Raw genomic sequence first — 13,353 nt, forward strand, 5'->3', positions numbered from 1 at the left:
CGTGAAAATATGAGCAGTTGGATATCTAGCAATTATTTAATTTGGAAATTTGCAAATTTTAGAAGCTGAAGAGCTAAATTTAAGGATTTGGAAATTTGATAAATTAGGAAGTTGAAAATTTGAGAAATTGGAAAAGTTAGATTAGGTTAGGTTAGATTTGAGATTTTAAGTTAGGTTACTTTAGTTTTGAGAATTTAGGTTAGATTAGGTTTGAGAATTAAGGTTAGGGTAAGTTTGAGAATTTAGGTTAGGTTATATTAGATTTGAGAATTTAGGTTAGGTTGGGTTAGGTTACGTTAGGTTTTGGAATTTGAGTTAGGTTAGATCAGTTTCGAGGATTTTGATTAGGTTAGGTTTTTAGAATTTGGATTAGGCTAGGTTAGGTTTAAGAATTAAGGTCAGGTTGGGTTAGGTTTGAGAATTTGGGTTAGGTTAGATCAGTTTTGACAATTTTAGTTAGGTTAGCTTAGTCTTTCGAAATTCGGGTTAGGCCAGGTTAGGTTTATGAATCAAGGTTAGGTCAGGTTTAAGAATTTGGTTTGGGTTCAGTTAGATTTTTGAATTTAAGTTAGGTTATATCAGTTTTGACAATTTTGGTTAGATTAGGTTGGCTTTAAGAATTTGGGTTAGGCCAGGTTATGTTTGAGAATGAAGGTTAGGTCAGGTTTGAGAATTTGGTTTAGGTTCAGTTAGGTTTTTGAATTAAAGTTAGGTTAGATCAGTTTTGACGATTTTGGTTAGGTTAGGTTGGCTTTAAGAATTTAGGTTAGGCCAGGTTATGTTTAAGAATCAAGGTTAGGTCAGGTTTGAGAATTTGGTTTAGGTTGAGTCAGATTTTTGAATTGATGTTAGGTTAGGCCTGAGAATTTGGGTTAGGTTAAATTTGAGAATTTAATTTGAAAATTTGCAACTTAAAAATCTACACATCTAAAAGTTTACAAAACTAAAGTCTTGAATATTTGATAAATTTGCCAGTTTCTATTACGGCCAAGTAAATATCATCTAGCTCAAAAATGAAAGCAGAATAAACCACAGAAAGATGATTTGCCATCGAGCAGTTAGCATGGACGATGAATGATTAACGAAAAGGATTACTCCTTTCCTTCACAGACGTTTGCCAGAATAAGTGAGAGAGAGTTCAGCGGCGTGCAATTTCAAGTTTTCTTATCATGTAAATAACAAAATGAATGTCGCTTAAAGCAGCTCGAGCGATGCGATGTAGTGCATAAAAAGCAGAGATTACTTCTGCGGTGGGTTCCCTCGGAAGGATGGGAAAAGAAGAAGAATAAAAAAAAGGGAAAGAAGTTCGTCAAACACGAAAGTGCATCTCCTAGCGTTTCCATCAAGAGAACCAACAGTTCCTTGCCTCTCTAACGCCTTATTATGCATCGAGACGTGCATTGAACGAATATAAACTTCTTTTCAACGTTGAATCTGTTTGTCTTCTGTCCGCTGATTTACTTGTAAACTGATTTAAAAAGAATTTTATAAAATTCTGTCGTTCGAATGCTATTCCATGTTTTTGTTTAATGGTAAGTCTGGTTGAGATGAGGGGGGAAGATGGAGAAGTTTGAATGGTGGGGGTCAGTTAACGAAAGAGGTGTGCGGACAGTTAGGGAGACAGTTACGAAGTTTGTTTATGGTGTTCGTTGTGAAATGAAATGGACATGGAGATAAGTAGTGATGGAGATGAAATGTTTGTGATCAATTGACGAAGACAGTGTAAGGTCAGTTAACGAAAGAGGTGTGCGGACAGTTAGGGAGACAGTTACGAAGTTTGTTTATGTTGTACATTGTGAAATGAAATAGACATGAAGATAAGTAGTGATGGAGATGAAATGTTTGTGATCAATTGACGAAGACAGTGTAAGGTCAGTTAACACGACAGGTATCATATTTCGAAGAAGTTTCTTAAAATGTAACTTTGACAATGTTGTTTTGTAGACAAACCTGTATTGAATATTAGGGAATGCGTTAAAAACGAAAGATACCATGCTTGAAGTTGCAATATTCAGTTAAGGAATACAGTATACGCTCAGTTACCGAGAGAGGTATTATATCCAAAACACATCAATTGACACTTGACAAACATTTTTCACCTCAGTACTAATTAACTACTTCCATTTAAACTATTCTTCTCAGACCATAAAAATTCCTGCTAATTTATTTGTTAATAAAATATGAATTTGTTATATTAAAATATGAATGTAAATATATCCCCAGCTTCATGAGACAATAATGTCCTCGATATTCCTCATTTACTGGCAGTAAAATACGATTATTAAGACATTCTCAAATTACCAGAAGGTGAAAAATTAAAAATATGTAATTAAACGTAATGAGCACATTAAAAATATTATTTGATTATACTCGGTGTTACATTATCGTACGACACGTACCACTATGGTCGAACGTTCATTCCATTATCCGTAAAATCGATGTTACCAACGCCATTATGCCTCATGCATCCTCCATAGCCATTAAACACTCGCCATCTCGTTTAGGATAACATTAACACAGATAAACTAAATTGCTACGTTTTTTCACACGTTGATTGTTCTAGTGAAAATTAACGTGTGCTGTAAGGTAGTACAATTGTAACTGTTACAGATAAGAGTAATTAATTTCGGAATTCAACGTTAATTTTCCAGGAATTTTCATGGCAATTATCGGTTTATTTTTTAAATTTATTAGTAAATCAATTTCCATATTCTCGTGTTCATTATTATAATTAATTTTTGGAATAATTTTAATGTTCATTTGCAAGTTAATTTTCATTACTTTTTGGGTCATCTTTTAATAAATTATCACATTAATTTTTATATTAATTATTAATTAAATTTTAATGTCAATTTTTATATTTGTTTAGGTAGTAATTTACAAACGAATTTTTACACTAGTTTCAAATTTCACACATTCTCAAAAATTCCCTAGACTTCCGAAATTTCCCCAATTCTTCAAATTCCTTAGATTCCACAAATTCCCTAGATTTCCGAAATTTCCCCAATTCTTCAAATTCCTTAGATTCCCCAAATTCCCTAGATTTCCTAAATTTCCCCAATTCTTCAAATTCCTTAGATTCCCCAAATTCCCTAGATTTCCTAAATTTCCCAAATTTCCTAAATTCTCTAGACTCTAAAAATATTCTAAATTCTCTCGATTCTCTAAATTTCCCAAATGTCTTAATTTTTCAAGTTCCTCAAATTCCCTAGATTCCTCAAACTCCCTAAATCCCCAAAATTCCCTAGATTCCTACATTTCCCAAATTTCAAAATTCTTAATTTTCCAAATTTAAAGAGTGGATAATTAAACAAAATAATAAATTATTTACATTTTTAAACTTCTATATCCCCCTTTAATAATAAAAAAAATTAAGCACCCAGAATTTTATTCAAACTCCAATCTCGAATTATTTCACAGAAACACAAAAATGAAAAATTAATATCTCTTACTCTAATTTCTCCGCTCTATTATCACGTGAAAAACGAGGCGCAAACTGTGCCTCCACTACAAATTCCAAGGTGTTAATAAGCTCGGAAGCATTCGCAGTCAATTATTTAGCACGGTGAGAAATTCTCTCTCGAATTCCATTTTCTCGAGGCTCTCGATATATCGCGGCTCGAGTGTCGGTCGAGTTCCTAAGCAGAGAAGTCGATGAAATTAGCATCGTAGTGGCGTGGCACCGTTCGCTCGATATGTAGAAATCGAGGATCGGTTCGATCCGCGGAAAAATGGATTTTTGAACCGTGAAACGCCGAGGAGAATGGCGCCGATGTGACTCAGAACTGGACCAACTTTACCAACGAGAAAATCACCGCTCTTACTCATGCATTATGTAATTCGCGTTTCGACATTCGATCGTTCTACCCGTTCAGCCGTGTGCACGTGCGTGAATTCGTAGGAGAAATCTCTCTGACACGTGTTCGACCGTGTACATACATTTATCATTTGATTAGAACCATTTATGAGTCGACCTTTCAATCTAACTGTCGCTTTATTGCGTGTCGTTTCTCTTCGTCGAGGGTGAAAATTAGGGTGAGGCTTCCATTATTGGCCCAGGAACACATTTTTATATTTTTAATGAACACATAATTATATAACTATAGTTATATGTTAAAAAACTTTCATAAAAAATAAATTAAAATAGCAGAGTTAATAAATTTATATTTATATCATATATTGTTAACGCCTTAAGCCATGATCTTCTTTGCTAATTATTGCTGCGATGTTTATACGAATAAAAAAGTCGAAATGCTTGGTATATTTTATATTTTGGATCCTTGATTATGAAAATTACAATTGGCATTCAACTTCAGACACAATAGTGCTGTAACCATGATTTTAATTTGTTGTATATGAATTGCAATGTGTGTCATGAGTGCATCGTAATGGCGTCATTAGTGCGTCATGAGTGCATCAAGAATGCGTCATGAGTGCGTCACGAGTTCATCAAGAATGCGTCATGAGTGCGTCACGAGTGCATCGTAATGGCGTCATTAGTGCGTCAAGAGTGCGTCATGAGTGCATCAAGAATGCGTCATTAGTGCGTCAAGAGTGCGTCATGAGTGCGTCAAGAATGCGTCATGAGTGCGTCACGAGTGCATCGCGATTGCGTCATTAGTGCGTCACTAGTGCGCCATAGCCGTATAAGCCCGAGAATCGATATTATCATTGTAATTAAACTATTATTTATATACATATTTACACATATTATTTACATATACACCTCTGCATAATTATGCCATTATTTCCATAACAAAATAATATTATTCCACATTACTCCATAATATTGTAATACAATAATAAAGTGCAGCAACATAATGAAAATGAAAATGAAACGAAAATCAGGAGAAGACAAAGATAATAAATGAACTTGGATTCAACAAGTTGATAAGCTTTTAATTTACGAGAACGAATCAACGTAAGAAGTTGTAGACTGTGCAGTCGCAAATTGACGAGAAACAATGTCTAACCGAGGTAGAATACATACATATTTCTCGGCGGGAGAAGCAACGTTCTCAAACACCACGAAATTTCGCGGCGTTTCTAATTATGTTTATATTTGCCTGACAGAGACAAGCGTGGGCCACGTTTTAAACGCCGAAAACCGGCGGCACGGAGAACGCTCGAAAAATATAATTACAACGACACGAGGGTGGCGCATTGTTTTCCCGCTAAATTGTCGTCCGCTTGAAAACACACGGCACAGCAGAAAACCACCCCCCATTCCGACATTTTCCGCGATGAACCGACATTTTTCTACCGAATTGCTGCGCGTTTATCGCGAATGAATAATCGTTTCGGTCGCGATTCAATTAGTTTGCAATTAATTCGTTGAATTAAGCGACGGCGTGGGCATTTCCGTATTTCGGCATCGACAAAGTTTCGGGTTATTGAAATTATTTCATTTGCGCATTATTAAATGTACAGAAAACTCTAAATTTCAATATTTCCAAATCTTCAAATACTAAAATAACAACTTCAAGGTTTCCGAATTTTTCAATTTTCAAGTTTGCACATCCCAAATATTTCTTAAGATTCCAAATGCACGTTATAATGCATTTCTTCCTTATCATAAATTTCTAATTTATCGAACATCCAAATTAACAAGTTTTCCAATTGGATCCTGAGATCTACATACTATCTCAGAAAGTTAATGGAACTTTTTAAATTTAAGGAAAATTACTAGCGCAGTTTATTAAAACAATATATCATCTGAAAACAGTATACCTTCTATACAAAACAAAACAATCATTATTGGAATCGGGCAACAAATTGTAAACTTATAGCGTTTAATGCGACAGAACCTTTCGTTCGTGTCACAAAATCACTGGCAAGCGCAACAAATTGCTCGCGTTGAATATTGCGAGGATCTCATCAAAACAGCCAGACGAAACTGTACATTCCTGAAATCAATTGTAACTAGTGATGGGACGCGGTGCTTCAAGTATGAACCTCGAACAAAGTGCCAAAGTGCTACGTGGAAATCTCCAGGCTCTCCAAAATCAAAAAAATTGCGATTCCAGAAGTCCCTAGAGAAGACAATGTTAATTTGCTTTTACGATTCTAAAGAAATTATACTTCGGGAATTCGTTCCACAGGGACAAAATGTTAATGGCTAATATTATCTAGGTGTTATGGAACATTTGTGGAAGAGGATCGTTCGTGTGAGGCCCGAATATCGAGTGCCGAGAAGTTGGTTTCTGTTGCATGATAACGCACCATGTGAACTGTCGCTGTTCGTGAATTTTTGGCTAAAAAACAAGTCTGTTCCAACATCCTCCAAATTCTGACTTATCTCCGTGTGATTACTTCCTTTTTCCAAAACTGAAATTAGCTATAAAAGGAACGGTTTGTGACACCATGCGTCGTAATTCCACGCGTTATTAATTCCCCGCGTCGTAATTTCATGCGCCCTAATTCTCCGCGCTGTAATACCACGCGCCGTACTTCTACGCGCTGTAATTCCACATACCGTACTTCTACGCGCTGTAATTCCACGCGTTGTAGTTCCACGCGTCATAGTTCTACGCGTCGTAATTCCACGCGTCGTAATTTCACGCGTCGTAATTTCACGCGTCGTAATTCCCCGCGCTGTACTTCTACGCACTGTAATTCCACGTACCGTACTTCTACGCGCTGTAATTCCACGCACCGTAATTCCATGCGTCGTAGTTCCACGCGTCATAGTTCTACGCGTCGTAATTCTATGCGCCGTAATTTCGCGCGCTGTACTTCTACGCGCTGTAATTCCAGGCACCGTAATTCCATGCGTCGTAGTTCCACGCGTCATAATTCCACGCGTCGTAGTTATACGCGTCATAATTCCACGCGTCGTAGTTATACGCGTGGTAATTCCACGCGCTGTAATACCACGCGCCATACTTCTACGCGACACTTATACAAGTCCAAGCAGCTGTGACAAGGGTGTTTGATTCCGCAAAACGACATACTAAAATCTATGTTAACCTTGTACGAGCCTAGCGGTGTATTGATGCCTAAGGGATGTATTTTGAACAAAATAAATGAATTTTGACAAAATATCTTTTCCTTTTATTTAAAAAGATATATTATTTTTCCGACATATATCACTTTCTTAAATTGCGAAGAAAGTACAGAAATTAATTAAAAAGGTCCCGAACGACGTAAACGCTGCGAATTTCAGCATGAATGTACAGTTGGCTCGTAACGGTTCATTACCATAGCCCTTGTAAGAACTTGACGATCAAACGGTACACAAGGCAGAGTTTAAAGGTGATCAGCACTGAAACTTTAGCACCGCGTAATACGTAAGCGAGCAATTTACACGCTCACGAGAAGTTGTTCAATTAACACGGCGTGGCCCGAGGTGCGATCCCGAGGATGCGAAAATCAAACACGCTCGAAAATAACCATATTTCTTTGGCGTTTCTGGTGTACCCCGCGTTTTGGCAAACGTACGCCGATTAAACTTCCGCGAACTAATTAACTCAATACTCGACGTCATATTAATTGTATTACTACTAATTTACAGACCACCGCGCGTTACCTTGGCCGTTTACCAAAACGAAACAAAACGCGCTCGAGCGAGTCGCTTCGCAAATTATCACCGATTCCGGCCGGTGATATAGCGCACGTGTGACGGAACAAGATACATCGCCAAGGAAATGGAACACGGTAGAATTTCTGCGTGCGAAATTCCTTTTGTAAAATCAACAGGTTGCTCCCGTATTTCGCGGTTCTAATGAGGCGGACCGAAAGCAATTTCGCGACGATACTTTGTTGCGATCTTACAACTTTCGGCCCGAGTTGTTCAGCAAAGTTCAAGCTTTACAATTAACGTAACACCGCTGTAAATCTTTTAATTGCAGTTTATAGGAAAGTGCTTTAAATTGTTTTAAAACTTACGATTTGTAACGTTGATCTTTCTAATGATTATTATCATTAAAATAATTAATAAGATAGAGTATTACTATCATACGATATATTAAATATTAAAAAGTTTCCGTAATTTTCAATTTATCTTTCTGACTATTGAACGAAAATACTTGTGCTCGAATCAGCATAAAGAAAATTTTCAACAATTGATCGCCCCATCAGAAAATGCCCAACGAACCAATCAATCGCGGAAGAAGTCGCAGAATACTTTTCATTCAGTTTAATTAAGTCTCCTTATCATTCGGCGCAGTCACGAGGCGATGGTCGAAAGTCATCAAAAGCCGAACGAAGGATGATCGAGAGGCTTCGAGAAGTTCCGGGAAATGAAATGGAACTTTCCGGAAAATATCCGGAACAAGAGGACACTGACCAGAACTTGGGTTCAATTTCCCCGGAGAAAAATTGCCATTCGATTGCAAGTGCGACTATCGATAGAACTACCGATAAATTTCAAAGATATTGAAACGTTATCTGTATTCTGATGTATTAGCGTGATTGATGGGATACAGTTAATGTGAACAGGGACCGAGGTGGCAGTCGCGAATTTGCAAATCGTATTTTTAAGTATCAGAAATTCTAAATTGTCGAAGTTTCGGTTTAATGAGTATTCAAGCTTTTCAGTAGCTAGGTTCACAAATTTTCACAATTTCGAATTTTCAAAACTCTATTTCTTTATTTTCACAAAAACTATTTTCTTTATTTTCACATTCTCAAATTTCCAAAATGTCAAATTTTCAAATTGTCAAATTAATTGTCAAATTGTCAAAACTCCTTAAAGTTACAAATTTCGAAATCTATAAATTTTGGAAATTTTTGCAAAATTAAAACTTGAAAAATAGCAAAATTTTGAACATTCAAAATTGAAAGACAAATTTCACAAATTCCCCAAATTCCCCAAATTCCCCAAATTCTTCAAATTACTTATAATTCTCTAAATTACCTAAATTAACTAAATTCCTCCAATATCCAAAATTCTCCAAATTCTCTACAATTTCTTAAGTTATTTAAATTCCCCAAATTCCCTAGATTCCCTAAATTCCCTAAATTCCCCAAATTTCCTGAACTTCCAATTTCCCCAAATTCCCGAAATTCTCTAGATTTCCTAAATTTCTCAAATTTCCTAATTCCCCAAAATCTTCAAAGTCCAAAATTCTCTAGATTCTCCAAATTTCTTACATTCTCAAAATTCCCTAGATTCCGAAATTTCCTAAATTCCCTAGATTCTCTAGATTCTCCAAATATTCTAAATTCCCCAAATTCCCTAAATTTCCCAAATTTCCTAAATTCCCTAGATTCTCCAAATATTCTAAATTCCCCAAATTCCCTAGATTCCCTAAATTTCCCAAATTTCTTAATTTTTCAAGTTCTCAAAATTCCCTAGATTCCATAAATTCCCTGAATCGCTAAATTTTCTAAATTCCCAAAATTCCCTAGATTCCCCGAATTCTCTAGATTTCGTATATTTCCCAAATTTCTTAATTTTCCAAACTCCCGAAATTCCCTAGATTCCTCAAACACCCTAAATCCCAAAAATTCCCTAGACACCTAAATTTCCCAAATTCCAAAAATTCCCTAGATACCTAAATTTCTCAAATTTTCTAAATTCCAAAAATTCCCTAGATTCTCCAAATATTTTTAATCCGGCAAATTCCCTAGATTCTCCAGATATTTAAAATCCGCCAAATTCCCTAGATTCCCTCAATTCTCCAATTTCCAAAATTTCCCAACTTTTCCAAATTAGCAAATTTTCCTATTCCTTCAAATTTCTCAGTTATTTCTAAATTTCCATGTATAAAAAATTTCTGTATCGACGAATTTGAAGATTCAGAGAACAACAGCTGTAATCGGTGATCGATAAACGGTCGGAGATCTTTCGTAGTTTGTTGGGAGAGTCTGTCAGCCGAGAAGTTGGCAGTGTTCGAGAAAAGGAATGGAATTCCATTAACGTTATCCCTCGGAATCGGAATCGGTAGCGGCACGTCAGATACAGCGATCGAAATAATATTTTCCCCCGTAGCGGAGCCACGATTCGACAAACTTTTCGAACGCTGCAATTCGCGATTCGTCTTTGCAGATTTCATCCGCTATCGTTCCTCCAAGATCGATACGTTCCGATTCGAGTTTGATATCCTTTGGGAATAGAATTGTCCCAGCATGTAATAAAGGATCTACCGTCGTCCAATGTATATTTCTTCCTGCGGCAAAGTTGCTCTAATAATATTTATATTTTTTACACGAACTTCGTTTCAAACTTTGTTCTGAAATCAGATTTAAACCTGACCGTAATCCATACCTAGATCGAAAGTGATTTATAATATTTTTAGAAATGACGTACGTTAAAATTTTCCAGTATTTAGAATATTTTGTTGAAGAAAAATGTAAAGGGTTATTTAAACATAGAGGAGAGATGACGGAACCTTTGTCCAGGTATAATTTCGGTAAATTGGCAAGGCCGGTTAGTTTTTCATCTCGAACACCGGCATGAAAGAACAGTTCTTAATTCGTGCAAGGTGGCTGAAATGTTCATTCGTTCAGAAGAGAAATAATGGGGACGTGGGTTCTGTGGTTGACGTCGAGTAGCCAATTCACCGAGATAACTTTAATGGAATTTTATATCTTTTGTTGGTCGCCGAGCTTTTTTAAGCTCGACCACCTGCCAACAGACCTTTCAGCTAAATAAAAGTGTCATCCGCAGAAACGCAGGCAAGTGTTTCTTTCATTCGACTACTTCGCTGGATAACCGCTCCTTGAACCGTCTTAATTATGGACCGGGAATTAACGAGAGGCCGATTTATCGCCGTTCAGGTACGAAAGTGTCCTCTAGCGGAGGAGAGGACACAAGATCGTTCAAGGTTTTGTCCGCGCTTTCCATTTCGGTCGAGAAACAGCCGGGACGCGTGAGACGTTTCTGTGGCCTTTGACGAATTCGTTTGGGAATTTCAAGATCGGGCTCTTACTTTGAAATGGTTTGGAGAGGTTGTGTGTGGGGAATTTTTTATTTTTGGTAAAGAATGCGCATATTTGTAGATTTCTTAAGTGAAAAATTTACAAATATTCGAATCGGCAAATAAGTTTCTTAACCAGCAAGTTTTTTAATTGACAAATTTATTGATTTATAAATTTTGTAACTGATAAATTGATAAATTGATAAATTGATAAATTTCCATATGTCCGAATTAACAAATTTTCAAATTTCCAAGTTCATAAATTTCCTAATTGATAAATTTCCAAATTCACAAATTTCGTAATTGACAAATTTTCACGTTCACAAATTTTTTAATTGACAAATTTTTATTGAAATTCTATATTTTTCAAATTTCCAATTCTCCAAGTTTGCAAAATTGTAATTTTTCAGAAATAAAAATTTCCACTCTAAATTTTCAAATTTTCAAAATCTCAAATATCCCTAGATTCCAACATCCCAGGTTGCCTATCTCTAGATCTAAAATATTCCTTTACTTCAACATCTCAAATATCCCTAGATTTGAGGGGGGTAGGTCAAAAATATCTCTAGATATAAAATATTCCTTCATCACAAGACTCAGAATATCCCTAGATTTCCAATAGTCCTGCATCCTAAAATTTAAAATATTCCTAGACTAGTAAATATTCTTATATCTCAACATTCAGAATATCCCTAGATCAGATATATTTCCGAATCTCAGCAATCAGAATATCCCTAGATCTGGAATGTTTCCGAATCTCAGCAATCAGAATATCCCTAGATCTGATATATTTCCGAATCTCAGCGATCAGAATATCCCTAGATCTGGAATGTTTCTGAATCTCAAAACTAAGAATATCCCTAGATCTGATATATTTCCGAATCTCAGCAATCAGAATATCCCTAGATCTGGAATGTTTCCGAATCTCAAAACTCAGAATATCCCTAGATCTGAAATATTTTCATACGTTAGCACTCGGAATATCCCTAGATCTGAAATATTTCCTTATGTTAACACTCGGAATATCCCTAGATCTGAAATATTTATTTATGTTAGCACTCAGAATATCCCTAGATATGGTATATTATGTATATTATGTATATCTCTAAACATCAAATCTTCTTGAATCTCAATATATGAAATATCCCTAGATCTCCAATATTCCTATACCATAACACGGAAAATATCCCTAGATCTCAAATATTTCTTCATCTCAACGCTTAAAATATCTTTAGATCGCAAATATTCTTGCTGTCCCCTATTGAAAATATCCCTAGATCTCCAATATTCTTGTATCTCGACATTTAAAATATCCCTAGGCCCAAAATATCCCTCGTATATTCTTGTAAGTTCACAGTGAAAATGTCCCTAGGGTCGATAAGGAGACAAGTGAAATACGCGAAACATACCTCCCGCCTTTGAAGACCGGTCGTTCATGAATTTCAAGATAGGACATTTCCTTTGAGCAGTTTTATTTCGAGGAAGAACTTCCATGAATTTTAAGGAACGTTCATTTTCCAATTTGCCGTCGTATGTCCGTGAAGACGTTTAATAATTTTCTGGTTGTCTGGTAATAAGATTCACGTCGCAATGCATGCCGGTACTCCCGTTTCATTCACAGAATTATCAATATATTCGGAACACGAAGTCCCGTTTTCACGCGAAACCATTTAGAGTCTTTTCAAACGAAATATCCTTCAAGATACTTAGAAACAGAGAACGACTTCGTCTAGGGATTTTTCTCTTTACTTGTTAAACGTTCTTCCGATGCATTATCGAAGGATTTCGATAAAATGTAACGTTCAATTAAATACTTTATCAAGTCGAGTAAATACTTTGTTCGTTGCTGATTGAGATTTATCTTCCGATTGACTGCTTAATGAAATATTACAATTTAACTCGCTCGGAAGATCTCTTTTCATTCTTCAAATTGTACGTGTATTTTTAATTTTACTGCTGCCTCGAATGACGGAATTTAATTGAAAATTTTATCTTGCGATTATTTCAATGAAGGAATTTATGAAAAAATTTATTTTTAATACGTGCGCGAAATAATACTGGTACAATCACGCGAAACACGATTTTAGCAGAGGGAAAAATTATTTTGAAAATTTATCTCGGAATTATTTTTGACGTATGTTGTTCGAGGGATTTTAATTGGAATTTTAATTACATCACAATTAAAATTATCTTGTATAAATATTAATGGTATCTGTCTGATGTGTTACATAAATATTAATAGTATGAATATTATATCTCATACAAATATTAATAAAGCATGTTTATTAAAAAGAAATATTTTAAATTTATTAAAAAATGTATTCTCTTGTTATATGTGTAATATGATTGTGTAAGTGATATGATTATTTCAATGAAAAAATATATGTACATATGTGTACGTGTGTCTACACACATATGTACACACATATGTATCTTATTATACGTGTAATACAATATATAAGTAATATGATAATTTCAATGAAAAAATATG

General features: G+C 35.5%; 1 protein-coding gene across 5 annotated transcripts in view; it reads right to left on the reverse strand.

Annotated features, from left to right (window-relative positions):
• LOC100876010 (furin-like protease 1) overlaps window positions 1-13,353 on the reverse strand; it is a 394,431-nt gene that overhangs the window by 308,969 nt on the left and 72,109 nt on the right. The gene's annotated exons all lie outside the window — the stretch shown is intronic.

Source organism: Megachile rotundata, chromosome 8, assembly GCF_050947335.1.
Source record: "Megachile rotundata isolate GNS110a chromosome 8, iyMegRotu1, whole genome shotgun sequence".
Classification (NCBI taxonomy): domain Eukaryota; kingdom Metazoa; phylum Arthropoda; class Insecta; order Hymenoptera; family Megachilidae; genus Megachile; species Megachile rotundata.